The 18,669-nt window shown below is 38.0% G+C and overlaps 1 long non-coding RNA gene across 1 annotated transcript; it reads left to right on the top strand.

Moving 5' to 3' along the window:
• Positions 1 to 12,335: 12,335 nt before the first annotated feature.
• Positions 12,336 to 18,663, top strand: LOC125178939. The gene is made up of 3 exons (XR_007157089.1): positions 12,336 to 12,523; positions 17,720 to 17,830; positions 18,603 to 18,663. It is a non-coding gene; the product is annotated as an uncharacterized LOC125178939 (long non-coding RNA).
• The last annotated feature ends 6 nt before the right edge of the window (positions 18,664 to 18,669 follow it).

Raw genomic sequence — 18,669 nt, forward strand, 5'->3', positions numbered from 1 at the left:
TAACAGTAATATTAGAGGCTTATAATACAAGTAGCTTTTGACTAAATAATTAGATGATTTATTATTGTCCGTAAAATGATATTTTGTAATTGTTTTCTGAACAGTTAATTTCGTAGAGGAATTATAATTATCCCACGTTTGCTAGGGAACTTTTCATGTTTGTTTATGGTTAAATTAGTATAGGAATTAATTTTTTCGACCAAGATTAGCTATGTAATTTGCATTTTTGTTTACATTTATTAAAATAGGTTAGGTGAGTGCAGGTTGAACTTGGTGTTTCTACTTCATTTTTATCTACTGGGTCATCACTTCCCATGAAATTCAGCGCTCCTGAGCAACTCTCTACTTTCATTCTACTTAAATGAAGATTCATTGCTCTACTTAATTAATGAAATCTACTTAAAACAAAATCTACTCAACTCTATATTTATTGTTCGACCTCGTATGAAATATCAGCTCTACTTAAAGCCACTCGCATTACTCTGGTTATGACAAGATTTAATGCTCTACTTAAGCTGAAATTCAAAGGTGTCTCGAGGCTTGACTTAATGAGCGCGCTAATGCATTAATGTTGTGTATGAAGACCTTCAAAGAAACGCTTTCTTCACTCAGCAGTTGGTGTGTGATGCCCACCGCATCAAGTGACTTAACCTCGTGTTCAGTGCTACGCGATTTCAAGCCTTAATTTCTCGTGAATTAAGGCTGAAGATGGCGTGTAAGCGCGACTTTTACCGCGGCGAGCGGCTGCCCTTGAGTCGCTTCAATGAACTGAGTTTGTGAATGAGAGGCCACGAGCGGCAAAAAAAAAATAAAAAAAAATAGCGTGCGTAGTACTATAAAAAAGGGCGACCGCGCGTGCGTATCAGGCTCATTCTTTGGCCTGGGGAGAGGGAGAGATAGGGAGAGGAGGGAGAGAGGGAGAGGAAGAGAGAATGAAACTTGCAGATGGTACAGGAAAGTGAAAGTGATAGAGAGGGGAGAGAAAGTGTGAAAGTAAAAGGGAGAAAGGGAGAGGGAGAGGGAGAGAGAGGGAGAGGGAGAGGAAGAGAGAATGAAACTTGCAGATGGTACAGGAAAGTGAAAGTGGTAGAAAGAGGAGAGAAAGTGTGGAAGTAAAAGGGAGAAAGAGAGAAGGAGGGGGAGCGAGAGGAGAGGGGAGAGAGGGAGAGGAGGATGAGTGAGAGGGAGAGGGGAGAGAGGCAGAGGAGGATGAGTGAGAGGGAGAGGGGAGAGAGGGAGAGGAGAGAGAGCGAAAGTAGTAGGAGTGAGAGGGAGAAAGTGAGATGGAGATAGAGGAGAAGGAGGAGGGAGAGGGAGAGGAGAAGAGAATGAAAGGTGCAGATGGTACAGGTAAGTGAAAGTGATTGAGAGGGGAAAGAATGGGGCGTTGGAAAGGGTGTTAACAAACGGTGTATATATGATGAACAGCGAAGGACGGAATACCGAAGGAAAGAGAAAGAACGAAAATAATGATAGGATTAAAATAAAAATACAATTTGCATAAAAATAACGCATGGGCTACAATTTGACAAAATGACATTCTAGGTACTAAATTTCTAAATAGAGTCAAACGTTGAAGCACGAGTCTGCGCTTAGCAAAATGCGTTTCAATATAAGTATCAAATGACTCTAATAAAAATACTAATTCTTAAATACATCTCATAATTACAATGAAAATAACTATGAGGCGTTAAACGTTGAAAGATTTTTCATTTTTTGAGGCACGCATCGCCAAACAGTGCTACGAAATATTATAAAGGTGATACTTTTGACTGTTTAAGTGGTCTGTTTACTTTTAGTCAAATAAACCTAAGTATATGCTTTCGAACCTTTAGTCTGCTAAACCTATATTCTGTTGAACCTTTAGTCTGTTGAAATTATATTTTGTTGTATCTTTAGCCAGTTGAACCTATATTCTGTTAAACCTTTAGTCATGTGGTTAGTGTTAAACCTATAAGGATTACTTTTTAGTAAACCTTATAGTCTCTTATGTTTAGTTTTTAGTCGTTAGTCGCCGTGGATTTTAGCTTTTTCTATGAATTGAGTCGCTTCATTGGCTGATTGAATGTAATTGAATAGCGTATTTACGGATGTGCTCAATCTGTCAACTTTCGCATTACAAATTCAAATTTTAAAATAAATTTTTTTACTCAGTCCATTTAGCATCCATAATATTTTTTTCGCAAATGTCATAATTTTCGGAACGGATAATACATGACTCGTCTGTTGTAAAGATTATTTACCTCAAAATTCCGGAATATTTTATAAAAATTTACAAATTTTCTGAAACATGAAGTTACTTTAGCGTTTGAAAAGTTAATTTTGGCAACAAATCTTAGGAACGCCCGTTTCTGCCATGTAAGCTCGATGCAGATTGCGAAAACGTTTCGGAACGCGCGTTCACGTTCAGCATTCCACACGATTCATGTTTGATTAGATTTATTCAAATTTTTTGTATAGGCTCGAATACAAGATGGCGGCACAGCTCGGCCGTGTCGGCCACTCCTCTTTTCGCAAGTTTTTTTTTGTGTCTTGAATAACGCACTTGCTGACCTTCTACGGGGTCTCCGGAGGCCTGGGAAGGGGGATGATGACCTGGCCTGCAAAAAATAGGGCGAAAAATACGTGCCTTGGGGTAAATTTGGGAATGGATTAGGGGGAAAACCATGCAAAGGGATGTCGCTAGGCAAAAAATAGGGTGAAATATTCGTGCTTTGAGGGTAAATTGAGGTATCGAGAAAATTGAGGTATTGAGAGAAAATCATGCAAAGAGATGTCACTAGGTGAAAATTGGGTGAAATATTCTCGCTTTGGGGTGGATTTAGGAATGGATTTGGGAGAAAATCATACAAAAAGATATCGTCAGTTAAAAAATAAGCTGAAGAAAACTTGCCTTATGGTGAAGTATGTTATTGGATTAGAGAGAAGACCATGAAAAGAGGTATCACCCGGCAAAAAATAGGGTAAAAAATATCTATCGTGGGTTACATTAACGGCTGAACTAGGGAAAAGACCATGTAAAGAGATTTCGCTAAAATAATTGTTTGGGAATTGTGAGAGTTTAATTAATAAATGGAAATTGCCAAATTGCCATGGACAGGCAAAAGAAAAAAAAGGAAAAATGACTAGAAAACTTTGGCAATGCTAGAAGATTTTTTTTTTTGCTAAGAGAGTTTTTGTAAGACGGTGATGCTAGAACAATGAGTTAAGAAAAAAAAATTTATGTGGCTAAATGAAAACTAATTTGACGGTTACGACATCATTAGAAACTTTAAAATAATTTAACCATATATAAGATAATGCTCATAAGAAGTCCCTGATATAAAATTTATTTTAATTCAAAATAATTTCAGTTTCTCGTTTCTTTGCTAAGAGGATTTGGTAACGCAGTTCATTGTACGTAAAGTAATTCAACAAGAGCGTGTAATAAGCATTAGTATATTTTTAGTTTATAGCTCTACCTCGGTCGTCATGCTCTACCTCGGTCATGATGCTCTACCTCGGTCATGATGCTCTACCTCGGTCGTGATGCTCTACCTCGGTCATGATGCTCTACCTCGGTCGTGATACTCTACCTCGGTCGCTAATTATTAACTCTATAACGCATGTAAATTTTTAACACAATTACTACTCATAATTCTTTTAAATTATTTTTTTAGCTTCGTCATCGACGACGTTAAATTTTCTATTGATATAAATTGATTAATAGCATTAATCAATGCCAACAATTAATAATAACGTATAACGGTCAGATAAAATTGAAAATACTTTCAGTTGTAAGCTAATGCTTTTAGTGAATGTCGATATGGCATGAATTGATACTTGTTATCTGGTTCTAATAAAGTTATTAAAAAATTATTATTATTAATTAATATTAATTAGAGGAGATTAGATTATTAATTAATTATTTAGATTAAATTAGAATTAATTAGAGGAGATCTGCCCCTAAAAATTATATCAAATGGACAATTCAAACCTAAATGATCGAAAATGAGATGAACAGATCTTGCCTAAATGAAAAAAGTAACCTTAAGCGCATTGAAATGACATGAAATCGCATAAACCTGAAGAAATTCATCATTGGAAAAAGATTTAGTAATATTTTATTAACGATGGGTGACATTCAAGTCTGAAATACTCTTAGGAAAAGTGTGTAAAAAATTGAAATATGGCTAATATTTTCTCCAGTGGTTTTATATATCAACTTTTTAATAAAAATTAGTGTTGATACTAACGTATAAAAATAATCGACATCGTAAAGGGTAAATTCAACCTGCAAGAAAGGGCTATAGCTGCGCTACCAAATAAGGGCTAAGGCAAATATCAGACACGGTGCCCTAAAGGACAAGGGTGTGATGCCCTTAAGTCCTGCCCCCACATCTCACGAGTTCATCTATAAGGATTTTAGGACTCAAGAAAGCCCCTTAGTTTGGTTACGTGACTCTCTGCTTGTATTAAGGGCTCCTCCCAGCCCTTGACCCGCCTTAAGGGGAATTTTTAAGTCCCACGCCGTCACCCCGCATGGCGTTGTCCCATGTATTGTCCCATGTATTGTCCCATGTATTGTCCCATGTATTGTCCCATGTATTGTCCCATGTATTGTCCCATGNTATGTGGCCATGTAGCTGTGTGCACCAACATATGTGGCCATGTAGCTGTGTGCACCAACATATGTGGCCATGTAGCTGTGTGCACCAACATATGTGGCCATGTAGCTGTGTGCACCAACATATGTGGCCATGTAGCTGTGTGCACCAACATATGTGGCCATGTAGCTGTGTGCACCAACATATGTGGCCATGTAGCTGTGTGCACCAACATATGTGGCCATGTAGCTGTGTGCACCAACATATGTGGCCATGTAGCTGTGTGCACCAACATATGTGGCCATGTAGCTGTGTGCACCAACATATGTGGCCATGTAGCTGTGTGCACCAACATATGTGGCCATGTAGCTGTGTGCACCAACATATGTGGCCATGTAGCTGTGTGCACCAACATATGTGGCCATGTAGCTGTGTGCACCAACATATGTGGCCATGTAGCTGTGTGCACCAACATATGTGGCCATGTAGCTGTGTGCACCAACATATGTGGCCATGTAGCTGTGTGCACCAACATATGTGGCCATGTAGCTGCCTGCACCATCATCTGTGCCCATGTAGCTACGTGCACCAACATATGTGGCCATGTAGCTGCGTGCACCAACATATGTGGCCATGTAGCTGTGTGCACCAACATATGTGCCATGTAGCTGCATAATCACTCCCAAATAAGCGCTGGTGTCCAGCCCGACATGCCACATGCCACTCACTTTGTGGCATGTTTTATTGGCTCGTTAGCCAATAAAACTTCAGGTGGCATAGTGGCAAGAATGCGTGGCATGCTGACATCTGGCACTGCATTGCTCTGACATGCCACTTGCTCTACCAGCTGCTCTACCCTGCTCTGCCTGGTCCTGTGCTGCTCTAACCTGCTCTGCCTGGTCCTGTGCTGCTCTAACCTGCTCTGCCTGGTCCTGTGCTGCTATAACCTGCTCTGCTTGGTCCTGTGCTGCCCTAACCTGCTCTGCCTGGTCCTGTGCTGCTCTAACCTGCTCTGCCTGGCCCTGTGCTGCTCTAACCCGCACTGCCTGGTCCTGTGCTGCTCTAACCGGCTCTGCCTGGTTCTGTGCTGCTCTAACCTGCTCTGCCTGGTCCTGTGCTGCTCAAACCTGCTCTGCCTGGTCCTGTGCTGCTCTAACCTGCTCTGCCTGATCCTGTATGGTCGAATGTGACAGTCTGGACACACGTTAGTTTTTCTGCTGCTGCTGCACCTGCTGCTACACCTGCTGCTGCACCTGCAGTGTTACCTACAGCTGCATTATTATTACTCGCACCACTGAATCCTCTATAGGAACCATATACTACCTGGTCGTGGTTCTCTTTCCCATTTTTCTCTTCAAAAAATTCCGGACCACGTTCTTCCTATTTATCCGTAAACCATCTTTATTTAATTCTACCTCTTCTTTAGTCGCTCTACTACCCTTAACCTCCCCACTGGCCCCCTATCTTCAAACGGTCTTCCTATTTATCCGTAAACCATCTTTATTTAAGTCTACCTCTTCTCTAATCGCTCTACTACCCTTAACCTCCCCACGAACCCCCTATCTTCACCCCACAGCCCCTACCCTCCCCTTGCCATGGTCCAGTAGGTTCAGTGGCCTGAATATCGCCTACATTTTTTGTGAGCGCAAAATTCTGCAGACGAGAGGCAGACGCTGCAGTCTGTGCTGCAGCTGCAGCTGGTAGCTTATAACTGCAGCTGTTCTGTATCAGATGCAGCTGGTAATATGTAACGGTAGATGGTGTATAGTTAAACAGATGCTTCTGCATGGTATATGGATGCGTAACAGGTGGGGAATTATTGCTGTAGTTGAAGGTCTATAGATGTTGAAAACACGATTATGATTTGATTCGAATGGAGGTCTATAGCTACTGCAACTGAATTTTATAGCTTCAGTGGCTGTAGGTCTATAGCTACTTCTACAGAATTCTATAGCTGCTCAGGCTGTAGGTCTATAGCTACTGCAACTGAATTTTATAGCTTCAGTGGCTGTAGGTCTATAGCTACTTCTACAGAATTCTATAGCTGCTCAGGCTGTAGGTCTATAGCTACTGCAACTGAATTTTATAGNCTACTACCCTTAACCTCCCCACTGGCCCCCTATCTTCAAACGGTCTTCCTATTTATCCGTAAACCATCTTTATTTAAGTCTACCTCTTCTCTAATCGCTCTACTACCCTTAACCTCCCCACGAACCCCCTATCTTCACCCCACAGCCCCTACCCTCCCCTTGCCATGGTCCAGTAGGTTCAGTGGCCTGAATATCGCCTACATTTTTTGTGAGCGCAAAATTCTGCAGACGAGAGGCAGACGCTGCAGTCTGTGCTGCAGCTGCAGCTGGTAGCTTATAACTGCAGCTGTTCTGTCTCAGATGCAGCTGGTAATATGTAACGGTAGATGGTGTATAGTTAAACAGATGCTTCTGCATGGTATATGGATGCGTAACAGGTGGGGAATTTTTGCTGTAGTTGAAGGTCTATAGCTGTTGAAAACACGATTATGATTTGATTCGAATCGAGGTCTATAGCTACTGCAACTGATTTTTATAGCTGCAGTGGCTGTAGGTCTATAGCTACTGCAACTGAATTTTATAGCTGCAGTGGCTGTAGGTCTATAGCTACTTCTACAGAATTTTATAGCTGCTCAGGCTGTATGCCTATAGCTACTGCAACTGAATTTTATAGCTGCTCAGGCTGTATGCCTATAGCTACTGCAACTGAATTTTATAGCTGCAGTGGCTGTAGGTCTATAGCTGCTGCAACTGAATTTTATAGCTGCAGTGGCTGTAGGTCTATAGCTACTTCTACAGAATTCTATAGCTGCTCAGGCTGTAGGTCTATAGCTACTGCAACTGAATTTTATAGCTTCAGTGGCTGTAGGTCTATAGCTACTTCTACAGAATTCTATAGCTGCTCAGGCTGTAGGTCTATAGCTACTGCAACTGAATTGTATAGCTGCAGTGGCTGTAGGTCTATAGCTACAGTAACTGCAATTTATAGCTGCTCTAACTGTATGTCTATTGCTACTGCAACAGCATTTTATAGCTACACCAGGTATACTTCTATAGCTGTTGTGGCTATAGATGTGACTTATGTAGCGGAGTTCAAATATTTTCGATTATAGGTTTGAGCGAAATTGACATGAAATACAAAACTCGGAGAAAAGCTAATTGATTAAGCAATTGTATTGTAATGATAATGGAGTGAAAAAAACGGAAAAAGTAGCAGTTTGCAACCATGTAGTAAATTCACTGTACAACCGTCGCTATCTAATTTTTCCAATAAGGTTCATTTAAGTGATATTTNAGTAAATTCACTGTACAACCGTCGCTATCTAATTTTGCCAACAAGGTTCATTTTAGTTATATTTGAATGAAGAAATACGACGAAGCAGTTTTGTATTTTGCGTAAGTTGGAAAATTTTATTTGCTTAACCTGCACAAAAAAATTGATTAATGTAAATGAAAATAATGTTTTCGCGGAGCTAAATATAAATTTTTGAGATTTTATGAAAAAAATTTATAAAAAATGAAAGTCCTGATAGGCCCTATGCACTATAAAAATATCTATTAAAAATAACGAACATTCTAGAGGGAAAATATACGAAACGATGAATATAAAAAAGTAAATTTGAGTAAGATTTTTTCTTAAATTTTAGCTCAGACGCAATTAATTAGTTTGCAATTTTTTCTCGTTTTTGACGAACGAGTTTTTTTGCTTGCATAAAAACTTCGACGAGAGACACTACCAAAAAAATTCGAAACGTCATTGTGAATGAATGTAATTTCTTTCACTCAACTTAATCTTTCACTCAACTTAATAAGATAATGATGTTTGAATGATAACAAATTATATCTCCATGTTACATGCGGTTAATAAACACATAATTAACGTTATTATTATTATTATTATTATTGTGTAAGAATATTATAGTTTGACACAGACGAGACAGTACAAGACGACGACACAAGAAGCCTTCGTTGGAGATGACGGTAGAAAGTTCCTGTCAAGGACATGACGCAACGCGCCCGCCTGTCTACAGTGTCTGTCTGCAGTGTCTGTCTACAGTGTCTGTCTATTGTGTCTGTCTACAGTGTTTGCTGCTCATGTTGCTGTGTGACTGTCTGTTGACAGTCTGTCTACAGAGTCTGTCTGCAGTGTCTGTCTACAGTGTCTGTCTACAGTGTCTGTCTGCAGTGTCTGTCTGCAGTGTCTGTCTAACAGTGTCTGTTGACAGTGTCTGTTGACAGTGTCTGTCTACAGTGTCTGTCTACAGTGTCTGTCTACAGTGTCTGTCTACAGCGTCTGTCTACAGTGTCTGTCTACAGTGTCTGTCTACAGTGTCTGTCTACAGTGTCTGTTGACAGTATCTGTCTACAGTGTTTGCTGCTCTTGTTGCTGTGTGACTGTCTGTTGACAGTGTCTGTCTACAGTGTCTGCTGCTCTTCTTGCTGTGTGACTGTGTTGACAGTGTCTGTTGACAGTGGCTGTCGACAGTGTCTGTTGACACTGTCCGTTGACAGTGTCTGTTGAGAGTGTCTGTTGACACTGTTGACACTGTCCGTTGACAGTGTCTGTTGAGAGTGTCTGTTAACTGTCTGTGTGAATAGTGACTGTGTGATGTAACTGACTGCACATATTTTAATTATTATTCCCTGCCACTGTAACTTAAGTTGATGGATGTACGATTTGAACAATATTTGTACTGTTAAACCCTAATTCGTATATTAAATTTGTTAGTAATTTTTAAGGTTTGTTTTCAATCGTGGCATAGGATTGAACTAAAGCTATAAAATAGGTTATCGCAATCATTGAGCATGTCACATTAAATTAACATTATCAGTAGTAAGAAAGGCCATAGAATGGATTATATAAGTTTACACTTTATATCTAACTTAATTACCTAAGTCTACATCCAAGTTAATTATAACTATAGCCGTGAGCATGTTGATCATAGTTAGTTACAGAAGGCATTATTAAACATTAATTTGATATTGCAGTCAGAACGGAAGCATATATTAATTATCCTAGTTTGTTTCAAAGTAATATTGCGGTATTATGAATGGCTTTCAGGATATTTTTAGAGGAGGAAGATAATGCTGTTGATATATGAGTTATAATTCATTATCGTAGTCAGAATTGTCGAAATAATTGCTTAGTAAAATCGGCAGTTAAGTTATCAACAACATATAATTGTCAACATTCAAGTTGTAGTACGTTTTCATTGACAATAATATTGACAATGATCAGTATAACCATCAAAATTCTATTGATAACAGGTAATTATTTTCGGCATTCAAGACGTATTATGTTTTTGTTGACAATAATATTTATAATAATCAGTATTACCATAAAAATTCTATTGATAACAAGTAATTATTGTCAGCATTCAAGTTGTATTATGTTTTTATTGATAATAATATTGACAATTACCAGGTATTACCATCAAAATTCTATTTATGACGGGTAATTATTGTCAGCATTCAAGATGTATTATGTTTTATTGACAATAATATTTATAATAATCAGTATTACCATCAAAATTCTATTGATACCAAGTAATTATTTTCAGCATTCAAGATGTATTATGTTTTTATTGATAATAATATTGACAATAATCAGGCATTATCATTAGGATCACATTTAAAAAGGTATTTAATGCCGTTCTAATCAATTAATTCATAAAGTTCATTGCCCTCACCGCGCGCCTCTGCAAGAGGCGCGCATTGTGCATTGCAATGCATTCGAATTTAAAATAATATCCAATATTTTAATTAAACATTATATAATTTAATTTTTTATAGTTTAATTAAATTTTAATCAATTTGATTGGATTTCCATTGCTGCGTGCGTTAATAAGAAATAGGGGAATTATTCAGCTTGGATAACGTTAGAAGGATTATTTTTATTAATATAGAGACGAATTATTCAGCTTTGATATCGATACGATTACATTTATTAATATATTGACGAATTTTTGAGATAGGATATCGATATGATTCCTATTACTAATAAATAGGCGAATTATGCAGCTTGAACATGACTGAAGTTTCTCTAAAATCTTTATGTGCAGCAATGAGGTCCACTTTAAAACCGTGTAAGAATAGTGATTTGTAATTACAATTAAATAACGATGTAGTTTATAATGAAACAATTACCAATTGATAGTTATTATATACAATATACAAATGTAAATTCATTATAAATTTGAACGAACGGTGAAGTACAACATGTACGAAAATATAAACTCTGAAAATCGTCAATGGCTGACAGTTGAATTCATTTCATAATTTTAATATCAATTTATATACATTTATTTTATTTTTTATATACATTTATATACATTTATTTTTACATTTTTTATATATATATATTTTATATAATGACCATTTATTAATTATTTTTCAGAAATAATATGGTAAGTAAACAGAAAATATTATTTCAATTTTGGTGCGAAATAAAAATGTACGATGTTTCTTATTGCACTGCGTGGTAGTGAAAGGCGACGTTGAACTTGACTTGCATGCAAGTCACCGAGGTATTGAATGTGACTGCAGTTTGAATGTGACTGCAGTTTGAATGTGACTGCAGAGAAAGAAAACAGCCAGTCAAAGTCAAATTTGGATCCGCTTGCCCTTCTTGTCTTGACCTTGACAGGATGCAAGACAAAGCTTGGCTTTAGGACAAATGACTGGAAAATTCGAAGCTGGCTGTAGCAGCAGCCATTTGCTTTGTTAAGGTCCGTGCTAACGCCAAAACAACTGCCGCTCGTCATGCGCAATGTTTACACTCAAATAATTGTTCCTAACGCCAAAACAACTGCCGCTCGTCATGCGCAATGTTTACACTCTAAGAATTGTTCCTAATCAAGACTGAGTGCCTGCAAGGTTATAGAGGACTTCTTCTTCTCTTCTTCTTCTCACTTTTCTCGTGGAAAGAGAAAACAAAGTTTAAAGGTCATATATTGTAACTTACTGTATGTTGCATACCGTATAGATTATTATTTTTTTTTTATTTTCGATGTATGATTTTCAGATATTCGTGATTTAATTCTTCTCTTCTTCATCTCACTTAGCCTGTGGAAAGAGAACTTAAAGTTTAAATATATATTAAAAGTTTAAATATATGACATTTAAACTTAAAGTTTAAATGTCATATATTGTACATTGTAACTTACTGTATGTTGCATACAGATTTTTTTATTATCGTTGCATGGTTTTCAGATTTTAGTGATTTAATCGATTATATTTTGTTCAGGATGCAGACAATGCATGCAGTACTTGGTTGAGTGAGGAACTTATTAGAAAATTTTTATAACATTTCACCCAAAATTAATTTCAATGATAATTATTATTATTATTATTCACTTCATATTATTGCTTTTATTCCCTTTCATTCGCATCAAGATTAAGATTAACCTGCACCCGTGTATGGTTAACCTGCACCCGTGTAAGGTTAACCTGCACCCGTGTAAGGTTAACCTGCACCCGTGTAAGGTTAACCTGCACCCGTGTAAGGTTAACCAGCACCCGTGTAAGGTTAACCTGCACCCGTGTAAGGTTAACCTGCACCCGTGTAAGGTTAACCTGCACCCGTGTAAGGTTAACCTGCACCCGTGTAAGGTTAACATGCATAATTAAACAACGATCTGGAAAAGGATTTTAAAGCTCAAGAACTTTAGTGGGATGTGTTTAATCCGTAATCAAATGACGTTCTGGCTTGAAGGATTTCAAAGCTCAACCTTTTTCATAAAATTAGTGTAATGTGTTACATGCACGATTAAATATCATCCTGGCTTGAAGATATTGAATCTCAAGAATTTATTGATGAAATTCGTATAATGTTTTACATACATAATTATACGACATTCTGGTTTGAATAATTTTGAAGCCTGAGGATTTCTCGACGAATTTATTGTGGTGAGTTGCAAGCATCCCATGTATCTTATTTAATTTGCATGCGTTGTATGAAATAAGGCAATGATTGAATATTAAAACTGCATGAGTCATAAGTAAGATTGTGAAGCCCATAGTAAGTAGTTTTTACTTTCATAATAATTAGTTCAAAGCGTGCAGAGAATAAAAAATATGAGGTATCAGACAGACATATTGTATCAGACTACAGACAGTGCGCAATTATTGGGATTGCTTTGACGGTACGTATTTTAATTATGAATGAGTCTATGATCTTGAACTAAATTTTATATCAATCGATGATAATGGATGATGGCCACGCACTGTCACCTATAAATGTGATCTTACAATAACGATCATTATGAGTCCCCATGCAGCATGACCAATCTCCTATAGACACGTGTCTGGGGCCATACGTTCAAAACTCGCTAATTGAACGTAAGTACTTACGCTCTATTTTCTTGTCTATGATTGGTGGATTTTGCTTGAAAGGCCGTCAATGATTGGCTGATGAACTTAATCTCTCTTAACTCTTAACTTTTTTTCAAAGTATAAGCTCTGATCTCCAATAAGGATTACGTTGATACGAGGTCAAGTGTTACGTGTCAGCTCATAGTTTTGGATCAGAGTTCCGGAGTGGCTTTTGACCGACCAACAGCTTCTCGTGGAACGAATTTTAAGTGCGGTGAACGTGCCGTGAATCATAACAGAAATGCTCCGCCTTTCATTCATGATCAATGGAAATAAAAAGAAACCTTGGCACGTACTTCGATGATTACGAAATTTGTGCCACTTACGAAATTATTTTTTGATATCTAGAATTATTTTTAACATTTATTATTATAATTAATAATTATTATCTTAATATCTTATAATTATTATTATCTAGAATTAAAAATATTATTTACGGCGAGAGTAGAACTAAACTTTGTAATTTGAAGACTAGTTTCCACGATTACGAGTTCACTGATTTTTACTGCGCTTATACATTTTTTCAGAGGAAAATTAAATCCGTTCTCTCAATAAAATTTGTTCATACTGTTAGAGAACAATTAAAAAAAAACAAAAAAAAGTAAAAAAAATATTGATTTCCTAGAATTTTTTTATTGCCACGCCATTTTAAATGAGTTATTTTATTTGCATGTTTAAAACGACATTTGTTTTTTAGGGCAAAACGATTGCTAGCAATGGGATGAGATTTTTAATTTCAGGGTGGAATGGTCAATCCTCTAAGATGGAAATTGCAGTTGCGTTGCTTTTGCGCTGAAATCGACCTTAACTCTCTCCTTTCACGGTAGAAAGTTCACGTTTTTAGGGTAAAAATTGTAGTTTTTTTGCGACGTAAAATTAATTTTATTAGGAGAAAGTGTCACTGATTTAGGGTAAAAATTTTAGTTTTTTGCGATATAAAATTAATTTCTTTTATGAGAAAATGTCGCTGTTATGGGTAAAAATTGTAGTTTTTTGCGATGTAAAATTAATTTCGTTTAGATAGAAAGTTCAGTGTTTTAGGGTAAATATTGCAGTTTTTTGTGAAAAGTTGACAGTAACTGTCATGGCGAGAACCATCTAAATTTCATTGCTTTCATCCCCGGGGCGTTGAAGCTGTTATTTTAATTAAATCAACTATTAATTATTATAATTATTAAATTAAATCGTTGTTATTTTATTACAGAAGCTGCGTTTATTGTTTATTTAGAGAACCTGCTAATGACGCAGAACATTATATCGATTGGAAGGTAATAAAGCTACATGCCCACTCTCGTGGTAATTAAGATTCTAATTTCGTCTAATTACAGATGAAAGCGTATTTTCATAGATAATTTAAACTTGTGCTAATTGAGGTTTCTGCTAGGCCAAAAATTTACAGTGACGTCATCACAATGAATCAGAAGTGAAAGCGCCATGCACCTTTTTGCTTAACAGTAAAATACTGTCTCTTGATCATTTATTAATGTTATTCTATATTGATCTAATTTCTAACTAACCGATACTAGAATTACTTCATCCACTAATGGACAAAAAATGGGCTATTTTAAAGAGAATCTGCGTTCTTTTTTTAATAATTTCGAAACATTTCTACTAAATGCAGTCGAAATGGCAAAAAATGCATATTCAGGGTCATCGAAAATGAAAGTCAATAGTAGACTCCGTTTTGTGTTTTGTAAATTACGTTTAGCAATTGAGCGATATTACGAGTCATTGTTTTCATGATAGTCATTGTTTTCATGATAGTCATTGTTTTCATGATAGTGGAAACGAGTGTGTACCGTGAAAGAGAAATTGTCGACAATTATGCAGCCTTCCGAGTTGCCGTAGCGATATCTTCCTCATAACTATGACCTTCTACTGTAATTAACGCTGCTTAATTTCATTCTGTACAATACCCTGAAGCTGGTACTGACATCATTACCTGTGTACGTTTCAGCACACGAATGTTGCAATAGTCTTTTTTAGAATAATTTTTGAGAGCTTCTTTTAGCAAGTAAATAAATTAAATTAGAAAAATTACGGCCATTTGGAGTCATTTTAGAAAAATGACGTCCAAATTTCCTCATTTATAATTCATTCAAACTCAACTAGTCTTGGAAGCTTGGAAGTCACTATATAGTGTCGAATAGGTTATTTTATGAATGAATGAGATATTCTTGTGGTTACGGTGGGTTCAGTTTATGCTATCTTCGTTTCCAGGTGCATGAGTTATCTCAGTCTCTTCTTTCATTCATTCCATCAGGTCTCTGAAAGANCAGACACAAATCATTCCAATTCCAGACAAATGTTTATCATTAAATACTGGTATATTAAATCAGATTATTTAACAAGATTAAATCAGATAATGGCATCATAACAAGATAATGCATTATCTCATGTTACGAAGTCTATTTTACTGCTCTCGTGTTGTTATAATTCAATTAATTGTTGAAGTTAATTTTTAATTATTATATGGTATGACGCAGCGACATTATCATGTTATATGAGAGACATTACATGAGACATATTATATTCATTATATGTCTCAGCTTCAATAAAATACGCAAATTTTCTCCCTCTATTATTCAATTGAAATTATTTGTTATCGCCCTAGAAAATGATTGCCATTTCAACAATTTATTTCTTGGTATTTCTCTACGCTGCTGTACAAGCACCTCTTGAATAGCAACACTCGGAAAAATGTGCGGGATTTGTCCAAATAACGATGTATTTTTTGCCCGTGTGTTGGCCATCTTGACCCAGTGTAACCTGATAAATGGGCGTAACATCCGCTCTCTCATCATGCTCAGTGTGTCCCGCTCTGTTTGGACATGACCCATTCATTTATTTGAGTGAGGGCAGTCATAATTTCCAGCGCTGCAATTTATTTTTTATTTCCCTCTCCCCTCCCCCCCTTCCACCCCTCCCCCCTCTTGCCCTTCCAACTCCGACTCTGAAAGTTAAAGTTCGTTGCCCTCTCTTCTGAGACGGGAGGCGGTACTGTCAAAACTAACTTAAATACACATAGCGACCTAAGTGCACGTAGCGGCATAAGTACACGTAGCGGAATAAGTACACGTAGCGGCATAAGTACACATAGCGGCCTAGGTGCACGTAGCGGCCTAAGTACACGCAGTGGCCTAAGTACACGTACACGTAGCGGCCGAAGTACACGTAGCGGCCGAAGTACACGTAGCAACCTAAGTACAAGTAGCGGCCCAAGTGCACGTAGCGGCCTAAGTACACGTAGCGGCCTAAGTACACGTAATGGCCTAAGTACACGTAGCGGCCTAAGTACACATAGCGGTCTAAGTACACGCAGCGTCCTAAGTACAAATAGTGGCCTAAGTACACGTAGTGGCCTAAGTACACGTAGCGGCCTAAGTACACGTGATGGCCTATGTACCCGTAGCGGCTCAAGAACACGTAGCGGCATAAGTTCACGTAGCAGCCGAAGTACACGTAGCGGCCTAAGTACACGTAGCGGCCCAAGTACACGTAGCGGCCAAAGTACACGTAGCGGGCACTTTCTCGTCGCTGATTGGTGGGTTTACTTTGGAAAGTCGTCAGTGATTGGCTGATGTCGTAATGTATTTTCAAATATTTATGATAGTTCGGCCTCAAAATTCATACGTGATTCGATCATCAAGATACGCGTGAACGATTGCTCGTGATCCCGATAAATAAATGAGTGAGACTGTCCAAACCTCGATGCACTTTGTGCCTCATTGTGGGTCATCCTGACGCACTTTGGCCAGGAAAGCAGGCGTATCAGTGCCGCTTATATTCTCTGCTTGTGCCCAGATTAAAAATGTATGAATTAAATTAAATTAATTAATTAAATTAAATTAAATTAAAATGTATGACGCTGTTTGGACAATTAAAAATGTATGACAATTGAAAATGTATGACGCTGTTTGGACAATTAAAAATGTATGACAATTGAAAATGTATGACGCTGTTTGGACAATTAGAAATGTATGACAATTGAAAATGTGTGTCGCTGTTTGGACAAAATGACCAATATATTTTTGTCTGCAAACTTGGTGCCATCACATCACTTTTCTGCTGGGATACCGTATTATTATTTTTAGTTATCCAAAATTTTTTGATGAATCGTGACGTTGATTCGCAATCGGGTATATCTTCATTTTTTATTAACATCAAAGTACATTAGCTAATTGCACTGAATTAGTTACATTACATTACACTGTACATTAGGTAATTGCCCTGTATTAGTTACATTACATAACACTGTACATTAGGTAATTGCCCTGTATTAGTTACATTACATTACACTGTACATTAGGTAATTGCCCTGTATTAGTTACATTACATTACACTATACATTAGGTAATTGCCCTGTATTAGTTACATTACATTACACTGTACATTAGCTAATTGCACTGTATTAGCTACAGTACATTACACTGTACATTAGCTAATTGCACTGTATTAGCTACAGTACATTACACTGTACATTAGCTAATTGCTACATATTAGCTACATTACATAACACTGTACATTAGCTAATTGCTACATATTAGCTACATTACATTACACTGTACCTTAGGTAATTGCACTGTATTAGCTACATTACACTGTACATTATATTTCTCGCATTGTATTTGCAACATTAGTACATTAGCTCTAATTACACTTCTTATTGACAATTACTTAATAATAAAGTTATTTTATTGTGTACTTAACTGTCACATGTTTCCCTCATAGATGGCTACAAAAGCTGCTCTACTGCTGCCACTGCTGTTGCTGCTGCTCGAGTTCTCTTTTGCTGAGCCCTCACGGCGACGCTCTCTTAAACCTTGCCCTCAAGGCTTCAAGGTGAGAACTAAGGGCTTCAAGGCTAAATGTTCAAAGTATAGGTTAAGGACTTCCTGCTTCAAGGTGAGAACTAAGGCCTTCAAGGATAAATGTTCAAAGTTAAGGTTAAGGAATTCCTGCTTCAATGTGAGAACTAAGGCTTTCAAGGCTAATGTTCAAAGTATAGGTTAAGGACTTCCTGCTTCAAGGTGAGAACCATGGTCTTTAACCTTACCTTATGACCTTATGATGAGTTTAGGACGTCGCAGTCCACGGTCACGCTGATGCGCCGCCTTCGTCGTCCTTCGTCTCCGAGTCGTCGTCGGATGTAACGTTGGACGTGTTCCGTATATTAGCCCTCATTTGGGCACGCTGANACCTGGTGCCCGTGACCTACCCTACCCAACCTGGTGCCCGTGACCTACCCTACCCAACCTGGTGCCCGTGACCTACCCTACCCAACCTGGTGCCCGTGACCTACCCTACCCAACCTGGTGCCCGTGACCTACCCTACCCAACCTGGTCCCCGTGACCTACCCTACCCAACCTGGTCCCCGTGACCTACCCTACCCAACCTGGTCCCCGTGACCTACCCTACCCAACCTGGTCCCCTTGACCTACCCTACACCCAACCTGGTACCCGTGACATCTTCCCCGTGACATCTTCCCCGTGACATCTTCCCCGTGACATGTTCCCAGTGACATCTTCCCCGTGACATGTTCCCAGTGACATCTTCCCCGTGACATGTTCCCAGTGACATCTTCCCCGTGACATGTTCCCCGTGTCCCGCAGGCGGTGATGGTAGATGGCAAGCAGGACTGCCAGTGCGCGGACTACCACGTCTACTGGCCCGACACGG

This window comes from Hyalella azteca, unplaced genomic scaffold (assembly GCF_000764305.2).
Source record: "Hyalella azteca isolate HAZT.00-mixed unplaced genomic scaffold, Hazt_2.0.2 contig13801, whole genome shotgun sequence".
Lineage (NCBI taxonomy): Eukaryota > Metazoa > Arthropoda > Malacostraca > Amphipoda > Hyalellidae > Hyalella > Hyalella azteca.